Genomic DNA, 10252 nt, shown 5'->3' on the forward strand with positions numbered 1-10252 from the left:
GTGTGGGCTCATCTCAGAAAGTTGATGGACTTTCAGTATGTATTTATTAAATTGTCTTTTGCAGGAATATTCTTAATGTAATAGAACATAAGCTCAGACAACAGAATTTGTGGTATAATGTTGATTCCAGCATTTTATTTTAATCCCTTTTTAACCAAAATTATACGAATTCTGTTGATTGACCTTAATTTTTATAGAAAGTTAATGTTCTACACAGAATATGGCTTATTTTTTTTGTGATATAACAAGTATTTGTAGTTATTTTGTGATACTATGTTATTTTTATGATAAGACCTTAACTGTTGAAAGACTAACATTTTTATTTTTACCAGTAAAAGCCTTGCAATGTCTTTCTGACAGTTGTAATAAATATTTATTTATCTTTGACTTGGTTTTTATTCATTTGTAAATGTATTACGATAGTGCTCATTATAATGCATTTAAATCCGTATTTTACAGTTTACAATTTACTGTTAAAAGTATTCTTTGCAGCATTTTCATTGTTAAATTATTAAAACATCATCTTGGATTTAGGGGTATTTACAGGATTTTATTGGCAACTTTAGTTGCCAGGTAAATACTGTACTTTAGTGAAATTACAAAAAATTGCTGTAAAATATATTTACAGGATTTTATTGGCAACTTTTGTTGCCAGGTAAATACTGTACTTTAGTGAGATTACAAAATATTGCTGTAAAATAAACTACAAGTTTAATTAAATGTTACTGTAAAAATACTACAAATGACTGTATTTCACATACATCAATTAACTGTAATTTGCTTTGCAATATTATACTGTAATCCATTTTAGAGCAATTAACATCATTTTTACAATATTTTATTGGCAACTTTTTTGCCAGTAACATCCTGTAAATTCTACGGTACATTTTTTACAGTCTATGATTGTGGTTTATGTTAACTAAAATAGTGCTTGTGCATTGTGTTGAATGAGAACGAGACTGGGTGATCAAGTCAAATACATATAACAGACATCTCACAGTAATGTTAGTTTCTAGTAAACAGGAAAGACCAATAATTGTTTACTATTACACCATATACATTATTCTATTCTATATGAAGTAATTAGTGAGGTTACTGCTCTTTTCTGCATTTTTGCAAAGAAGCAACTGCTTGCTTTTTCCTGCAAAGAAGATCTGCTAATTAAAACAGAATGAGGAACTGCTGTTTGACCAGATGAGACTTATAAAATGTAGAGAAGGTTAAGAATTGGACTTTGGATGAGGAGCTGAATGCTCAGAGACACCATTGTGGTCGGAGTTCAATTTGATTCATGCAGTTTCTGAGTGTTCAAGTTCTAGATGTGACCAAGCAGCTACCTTGACAAATGGGAGCAAACAGACTGTAGTCTGCTCAAGGGTGAGCGAGAGCAGAGACATGACCGCAGATGAAGAGGGAGTGGCTGACGGGCCTTCTCCACTCATGAAAGAGAAAGTTGACACTTCTGAGTCATCATGGAGACAGACTGATGCAGGAAAGGGTGAAGTTTTGAGACTTTTCCTAAAGACTAAGAGAACATCCTGCCATGCAGAATTGTGACAGTATTAATCAAAAGGCTAAGAAGTGGCAGAAAAACAACAGAGGCCATAGACAACATCACCAGGCCTTTGAGTGCCACCACTGGCTGACAATTCAATGCAACAGCATGAGTCAAGTCAAGTCACCTTTATTTATATAGCGCTTTTAACAATACAGATTGTGTCAAAGCAACTTTACAGTATTAACCCTTTAGGCACCAGGGTTTTTTGGAAAAAATGCTGGATTTTGACATCAAGATTTCAAAAGCTTGTGGCTTGAAAGGGCTTAAAGATAGAGGTCTACTGTAAATTAGAAAAATGTTGGGCATGACCGAAAGTTTTTTTATCCTCATTCCACATGATCAGAAAAGAGGAAACAAACAATAAAACAGGAGAAAGTACTAAATTATTACTATATTACTATACAGTTTGCTTGGCGGGAAAGTAACCTATCCTACAGAAAAGCATTAAAAACTGCTAGATCTGATTACTTTTCTTCTGTTTTAGAAGAAAACAAACATAACACCAAGTATTAAATCAATACAGTGGCTAAACTAACGAAAAATAAAGCATCAACAGGTGTTGACATTTCCCAACAGCACAGCAGCAATTACTTTATGAACTACTTTACTTCTAAAATCGATACTATTAGAGATAAAATTGTAACCATGCAGACGTCAGCTATAGTATCACATCAGATAGCTTGCTATAGATCGCCTGAGGAACAATTCCACTCATTCTCTACGATAGGAGAGGAAGATCTACCTAACATTATTCGGGAGGCAGACACACTCTGTCAGTTTAAATCTAGATTAAAGACCCATCTCTTTAACCTGGCTTACACATAACACACTAACACATATCTATTAGTCAAATCCGTTAAAGGATTGTTAGGCTGCAATAATTAGGTCCACCGGAACCGGAAATACTTCCCATTACACCCGATGTACTTAAAGTGAAAAGTGAAAGTGACGTGACATGTGGCCAAGTATGGTGACCCATACTCAGAAGCCCCAGAGACAGGTCCCCAGTAAAGACATTGTCTCCTAGACAGCCGGGACAAGACCACAGGAACCGGTTGAGTCCTCTGAACAATCTGACTTTGCTGCAGCCTGGAATTGAACTGCTGGTTTAGTCTGGCCAGAGGAGAACTGGCCCCCGACTGAGCCTGGTTTCTCCTAAGGCTTTTTTCTCCATTCTGTCACAGATGGAGTTTTGGTTCATTGCCGCTGTCGCCTCTGGCTTGCTTAGTTGGGGACACTTAATATCCAGCGATATCGTCGACTTGATTGCACAGATACTATTTAAACTGAACTGAGCTGGATAATGGCATCACTTAATTCAATGATGAACTGCCTTTAATTGAAAATTGATTGTTTACTATTGTCATTTTGCATTACTACACACTATTTTCCTATTTAAATCTGTAAAGCTGCTTTGACACAATCTGTATTGTTAAAAGCACTATATAAATAAAGGTGACTTGATTTGACATTAATCTAGATTTAATAATGCTATAATGCAATAAGAGCTCACTCAAATACTGAGGTGCTAAACCATTCAAGTCTTCATAGGTAATGAGTAAGATTTGAAAATCTATACGATGTTTAATAGGGAGCCAGTGCAGTGTTGACAGAACCAGGCTAATATGGTCATACTTCCTGGTTCTAGTAAGAACTCTAGCTGCTGCATTTTGAACCAGCTGGAGTTTGTTTATTAAGCGTGCAGAACAACCACCAAATAAAGCATTACAATAATCTAACCTTGAACTAAGTCATGAATGCATGAAATAACGTTTCTGCATTTGATATTGAGAGCAAAGGTCGTAATTTAGATATATTTTTGAGATGGAAAAAATGCAGTTTTACAAATGCTAGAAATGTGGCTTTTAGGTCCAATAATTAAAATCTCTGTTTTTTCATAATTTAGCAGTAAGAAATTACTAGTCATTCAGTTTTTTATATCAACTATGCATTCCGTTAATTTTGCAAATTGGTATGTTTCGTCAGGCCGAATTGTCATTTATTTACTCTCTGCCTGTGTCATTTTGTGATATAAAGGCCACAGGTCCTCACTCTCCAGTAGGCTGCTTCTTCGACACCAGTGTCTGCTCGTCTGTGATGAGGAATTAAAATCCTGTTTTAAAGTATCTTTCTTGGTCTGTTGTTTCAAGTCAAGCTATTTTCCACCTCGAGAAGTTTTGAGACACTAGCTGTGCCATTGGGTACAGGCATCATCCTTTTTTATTTTATTTTATTTATTTATTTATTTTTGTGGCTGGGGTCTATTCACTGTTTTTACTGAAGTCAGTTGAGCCCTTTATAAAGTCATGTTGTGTAATGCCTGAAACACAGCAGTGGTGGCTGGTGGAAAATTTTCTAGGTAGGGCACCACATCCAACAATTTTAGCATACATCCCAGTTTTATTTATCCCAGTATAACAAAAGGAAAAAGTATTAAGGCTTGCAATATTTTTAGTAAAGATAATTGTTTTACCAAGTTCAAGATTGAGGATTTTTTAATTTTCATAATTAATCATTTATGTATAAAGTGCAACAGCAAAAACTGTGAGGAAAAAAAAATTATATTACATTTGTTGAGAGCATTTTCTATACATATCAGTCTGCAATACCAAACAGGGCTGCATGGAGATGCCAACACTCCACTGTAACAGTTGCCTTAACCTAACTGTATATAAATATATACGGATCCATTAACAGAGCAAAACACAAATTAAAAAAGCAAATAAAAACATTCTGACCAGTGAACAGTTCATCTGTCAGAGTGAGTGTTGATGCACATATGTATATAAACACCACTGACCATTGCAAACACCTATAAAACCAAATTTCTTCAGCGAGTGTCCATTATAAAACACCTGCCAGACATGCAATCACACTGAAATATGCTTGTGCAAAGGGCTATCAGAGAGCGCACATACACGATCTGTTTATTTGCACACTAATAATAACGCACTTGTGCGTGTCTAATAATGTATGTGTCAGTGTTGTGGACTTGTGTTTCCTTGTTTTACACCTGTCTTAGTTCCTGTTTTGGTCTTGTTTCCTGTTCCTGTCTTCATTGTGTTAATTTGGTTCCAGCTGAGTTTTCCCTCATGTCGTCATGTTCATTAATTCCAGGTGTTCCCTCATTAGTTCCCTCATTAGTCTACTTAAGCCCTATGTTTCCCTGTGTCTAGCGTCGGCTGTTAAATGTCATCCCAGAGTTCCTGTGTTTGTAAACCTTAGGTTGTTGGATTAAAATCTAAATCGAAGAATTCTCCTGCGTCTCCTCGTTCCTTCCCAGAGTGATCGTGACAGAACAGCCGACCATTACAGTAAGCGCTCTGATGTCAAGCCCGCCGGCTCACACAAGCCCGCCGGCCGTTCAGCACTCAAGCCTGCCGGCCGCTCCGATGTCAAGCCCGCCGGCCGCTCAGCACTCAAGCCTGCCAGTCGCTCCGATGTCAAGCCCGCCGGCTGTGGATCACACAAGCCCGCCGGCCGCCCAATTCACCCATAACCAAGGGAGGAGGATGAGGAGGAAAAGACTGTTCACAGCCCTCATCCCAGCCCCAGAGCTCGCTCCAGTGTCAGCTCCAGCCCCAGAGATTGCTCCAGTGTGGACTCCTGATCCCCCGTTAAGCCCAGGGAGGGCTCCCGATCCCCCGTTTGGCCCACGGAGGGCTCCTGTTCCCGAGTTAAGCCCACAGAGGGCTCCTGTTCCCGAGTTTAGTCCACGGAGGGATCCTGTTCCCGAGTCTAGCCCAGAGGAGCTCGCTCCAGTGTCAGCTCCAGCCCCAGAGTTTGCTCCAGTGTGGACTCCTGATCCCCCGTTAAGCCCAGGGAGGGCTCCCGATCCCCCGTTTGGCCCACGGAGGGCTCCTGTTCCCGAGTTAAGCCCACAGAGGGCTCCTGTTCCCGAGTTTAGTCCACGGAGGGATCCTGTTCCCGAGTCTAGCCCAGAGAGGGTTCCAGTCCCCGAGTTTAGCGCAGTGAGGCATCCAGACCTAGCCCAGTGAGGGCTCCAGTCCCCGAGTTTAGCCCAGTGAGGGCTCCAGTCCCCGAGTTTAGCCCAGTGAGGGCTCCAGTCCCCGAGTTTAGCCCAGTGAGGGCTCCAGTCCCCGAGTTTAGCCCAGTGAGGGCTCCTGTTCCCGAGTTTAGCCCAGAGAGGGTTCCAGTCCCCGAGTTTAGCCCAGTGAGGGCTCCAGTCCCCGAAGGCTCCAATCCCCGAGGGTAGCACAGAAGAGGCTCTAGTTCCCATGTCCAGCCCAAGGAGAGTTTCAGTCCCCAAGTCAAGCCCAGGGAGGGCCACTGTTCCCGAGTTAGGCCTACGGAGGGCCTCGAAAGACAATATCCTCTCCAATTATTTTTTTTTTTGGGGGGGTAGTATTGGCCCATCCGTAGTGGCCGGGCCGAGTGGCGAGGCCAAAGCCACGGAGGCCGTCCGGCCATGGCGTCCTGAGTTCCCTGTTCCGCCATGGCTCCCCGAACTCTCTGCTCCGCCATGGCTTCCTAGTCTGCCTGTTCCGCCATGGCCTCCCGAACTGTATGCGCCGCCATGGCCTCCTGAGTTCCCTGCTCCGCCATGGGCTCCTGAACTATATGCTTTGCCATGGCCTCCTGAACTGCCTGCTCCGCCATGGCTTCTTAGTCTACCTGTTCCGTCATGGCTTCCTGGTCTGCCTGCTCCGCCATGGCGCCCTGAACTGCCCGCTCCGCCATGGCACCCGGGACTGCCTGATCCACCATGACTCCTGGGACTGCCTGTCCCGCCATGGCCCCCTGAGCTCCCTGATCCGCCCTGGAGGCCTCCCGTGTCTCCGTCCTGTACCAGCCTCCAGGGCGCCCACCCCCCGGGAGGGGGGAGTGATGTCAGTGTTGTGGACTTTTGTTTCCTTGTTTTACCCCTGTCTTAGTTCCTGTTTTCCTTTTTTGGTCTTGTTTCCTGTTCCTGTCTTCATTGTGTTAATTTGGTTCCAGCTGTGTTTTCCCTAATGTTGTCATGTTCATTAATTCCAGGTGTTCCCTCATTAGTTTCCTTGTCTACTTAAGCCCTGTGTTTCCCTGTGTCTAGCATTGGCTGTTAAATGTCATCCCAGATTTCCTGTTTGTAAACCTTTGCTAGTTGGATTAAAACCTAAATTGAAGAATTCTCCTGCGTCTCCTCGTTCCTTACCCGAGTGATCGTGACAGTATGACTCCTGTATGTCTATGTAATTGTCTTTATCTCCATTACAATCATCATCCATCAAAACTTTACTGGTGAGATACTGGTTTGCTTTATTCAGCCCATACAGACTAATCCTGACTTCATATTTCTTATTAAATGATGTTTTATTAACAAGGTTCAGGAGGAGCACGATCAGATAATCCACGAACGTTTTCCAGCATTCGATTTTGCTCCTTTAGCCATTATATAACAGACTCAACTTTTTCCGTACTACGACGAGACCTGTACTGGGGATATTTCGTATCCTCCGTCGCAATCTGCCGGCCCTAGGCTCACTCCTTTTCCGCCAGTCACCGCTGCTGAGCACCAGGCTTCATCGCGGCCTCCGCTCTGCTCGACCAGCCGCTCTCCACAACGCCGAGGCTTAACCTCGCCTCCACCGGCGAGACTTCCAACTTCCCAACAGTCGCTAGCGCAAGACTGCCTCCGCTAGCACCGCAGGCCTTGTTGCAATAATTTTTTTAGGTAAAGTCGCTAAAGGTAGGTCGTTTGTTGTTAAACGACGTGATGACATTATGGATGTTGATGTCAGTAAATTACATTATTTTTGTATTTTTGCAATGTCTTACTGTAGGTAATTTGTTTATGGCATATGACGATATTTAAAATGACCATGGTGTTGAAATAAACTTTTAATTTCTACTTAACTGTGCAACCAAGAAAAGAAAATGACTTTATTATTTAAAGAAATTATTTACACAATAGTTCACAATAGTTCTGTCTTCCTCTCTCCATGTCAGTCAAACCAAGTATGATTTTTTTTCCTTCAGGTAAACACAAAAGAATGTTTAGCAGAACGTCCAGACTGCTTTTCCATACAATGACAGTTTATGTTTACCATGGTCTTGTCAAGCTCCAAAAAGAGTATATTTCACGTCTTCTGAAGGTATATGATAGTGTATGAAAAAAGTATGTGGTGAGTAGATGACAGTAATTTTTTGGTGAACAATCCTTTCAAGTAATCCTTGATTGGCTATGGCACAGAATGGAAGATATATAATTTATTCAATTCATTGTTTTCAAATTAGCATTCCATTATTTAATATAACGGCAGATGTTTTTTGTTTTGCCATTGTTTATTCACAAAATACCATAAAAATGATTTGCTATTACCACATTAAATAGAACATAAATAGTCTTCAAAATGCTGCTTTTTATTTTAAATTTTATAGTTTTATAAAATGATATCTTATCATTTTATATTTAGATAAAGATGGAGTTTTGATACCAGAGTATATTATTTTTGTCTCACTCACTGTTGCACATTATTATTATTCTTTAGTTTGGGTTAAACAAATCAATTTTGCTTGGTTGGAACAGCAGCTACGCTAATTATGTCTCTATTTGTTTCTCTGTTTTTGCCACGGGGATTTACACAAGCTTCAGTCTGGATCCAGAACACCTGAGAAGAGATGATGCCAACCCCTCAGATGATGCCAACCCTGAAACTACATACAGAACTACCACATTTTGCTATTTTGCACATTTAATTATTTTATAATTGCTGTTAATAGTGTTCATCGTCTTTTTTATTACGTCTTAAATTGATTTTTCCATACATTTCTGCCATATGTACATTAATTGACAGTCACCACTGATAAGCTACCACTAAATATTGTAGAAACTTAATTTGCTGTAAAGTTGCTTTGCAATGATTTGTATCGTGAAAAGCGCTGTACAAATAAACTTGACTTGACTTGACTTGACGTAACAGTCGCTAGCGCAAGACTGCCTCCGCTAGCACCGCAGGCCTTGTTGCAATAATTTTTTTAGGTAAAGTCGCTAAAGGTAGGTCGTTTGTTGTTAAACGACGTGATGACATTATGGATGTTGATGTCATTTTTGTAACCAAGACGCAAAACTGCATAGAACACGCAATAAAATTACTCAAATTTTCTGTATTAATTTTCACTAGCTTTTTACCTGTATTTTAAATTACACATTGTACTCAGATAGACAGATAAGATGAAAAAGATTTGATTTTAGTGAAAGTAAGTTAAACAGTGTACAATTATAAGTGCAAACTAACAACTAAGGGGTATCATAAAGAAACTATTATTATTATTATTATTATTATTGAATAAGTACAACTAGCAACCTAATTAGCATGCGTCGTGCATACTGCTAGGCACCTCTCTCCAAGTCTCTACCAGCTGATGTGGCGTGAGGCTGCCTCTGCTAGCTGTGCAGACTGCACAGGCTCTACAGGATGTCACAAACCCCACTCCCTTCCCGTGGCCTACAGCAGCTGAAGGAAGCGTGGATACTGCCGCTGCAGTGCCTTGCTTAATTTGATACTGTCACAGCAGTGCCCGCTCCATTTGATACTGCTGCTGCAATGCCCTGCTTAATTTGATACTGCCGCTGCAGTGCCCTGCTTAATTTGATACTGCCACTGCAATGCCCTGCTTAATTTGATACTGCCGCTGCAATGCCCTGCTTAATTTCATCCCGCCTCCACCCCAACACCTCACTACTAATCTAATTTCATCCCATTCTTGGGATTCTGGACAGCACGCCAAATATGCTACTAATTGCTTAATCACATTATATGTTAGTGCGAACTCGTGAATAGAGGTATGTTTGTTCCCACCAATCGCTGCATAAGTGAAGGTTACGAATGATGACAAAATTATGAAGATTGCATTAAATTGACTGCAGTTCGAAAAAAAAAAAAAAAAATCTTCGTATGGAAGTCTATAAGGACAGTCTGGGTGATTCTCAGCCAGAGTGAAATCGCCCAAACAGGGGCGGTACTCCACAGAACGTGACTCGACGCTGATTGTACTATATATCCAGAGGCAGAACAAAGAGTCAGGGGTCGGCAAACTTTTCGGCATGACGTGCCATTTTTTATTTTTCTGGTTAACCACTGTGCCAACAACCCCCCCTCTTTTTTAATGCATTTTGTATTTATACAGTACATACACATTTTTAAATGATATGATAAAAAACAATAGGCCTATTTGATTTTCATGCAAATAGTTTCTGAGGATTTTTTCATAAATTGTTTTTTTGAAACTTTTCAAAAGTTTCTTGAATAACAGATATACAGTGTGACCATACTGAACACCACTGTATGTGTGTGTGTGACAAGGCCAATGCATTAAAACCGTTCAGTTTAATCACCGTTCTATATTAATGCGCTGCACACACCACTCGCACAGAGATCTGAGATCGTGCTGTGCAAAAAGTAACATTCAGAAGCTCATAAATTGTTGGCAGCGCTGCCATGCGACTTTTATTAATCGATACTGAATCGCTACATTATATTTCTCAGCAATCGTTGTTTTTAAGTAAATAAACCCAGCTTCATTGTTTGTAGAGAGAAACACGGATGCAGACAATTTACACATCTCTCTCTCTCTCTCTCTCTCTCTCAAAATGGCCATAGTTTGCATCACTGAATATAGCTGTCGACACACACACCCATATATATATATATATATATATATATATATATATATTTTTATAGTGTTATATAT

This window comes from Sinocyclocheilus rhinocerous, unplaced genomic scaffold (genome assembly GCF_001515625.1).
Source record: "Sinocyclocheilus rhinocerous isolate Xijiao unplaced genomic scaffold, SAMN03320098_v1.1 scaffold2877, whole genome shotgun sequence".
Classification (NCBI taxonomy): Eukaryota; Metazoa; Chordata; class Actinopteri; order Cypriniformes; family Cyprinidae; genus Sinocyclocheilus; species Sinocyclocheilus rhinocerous.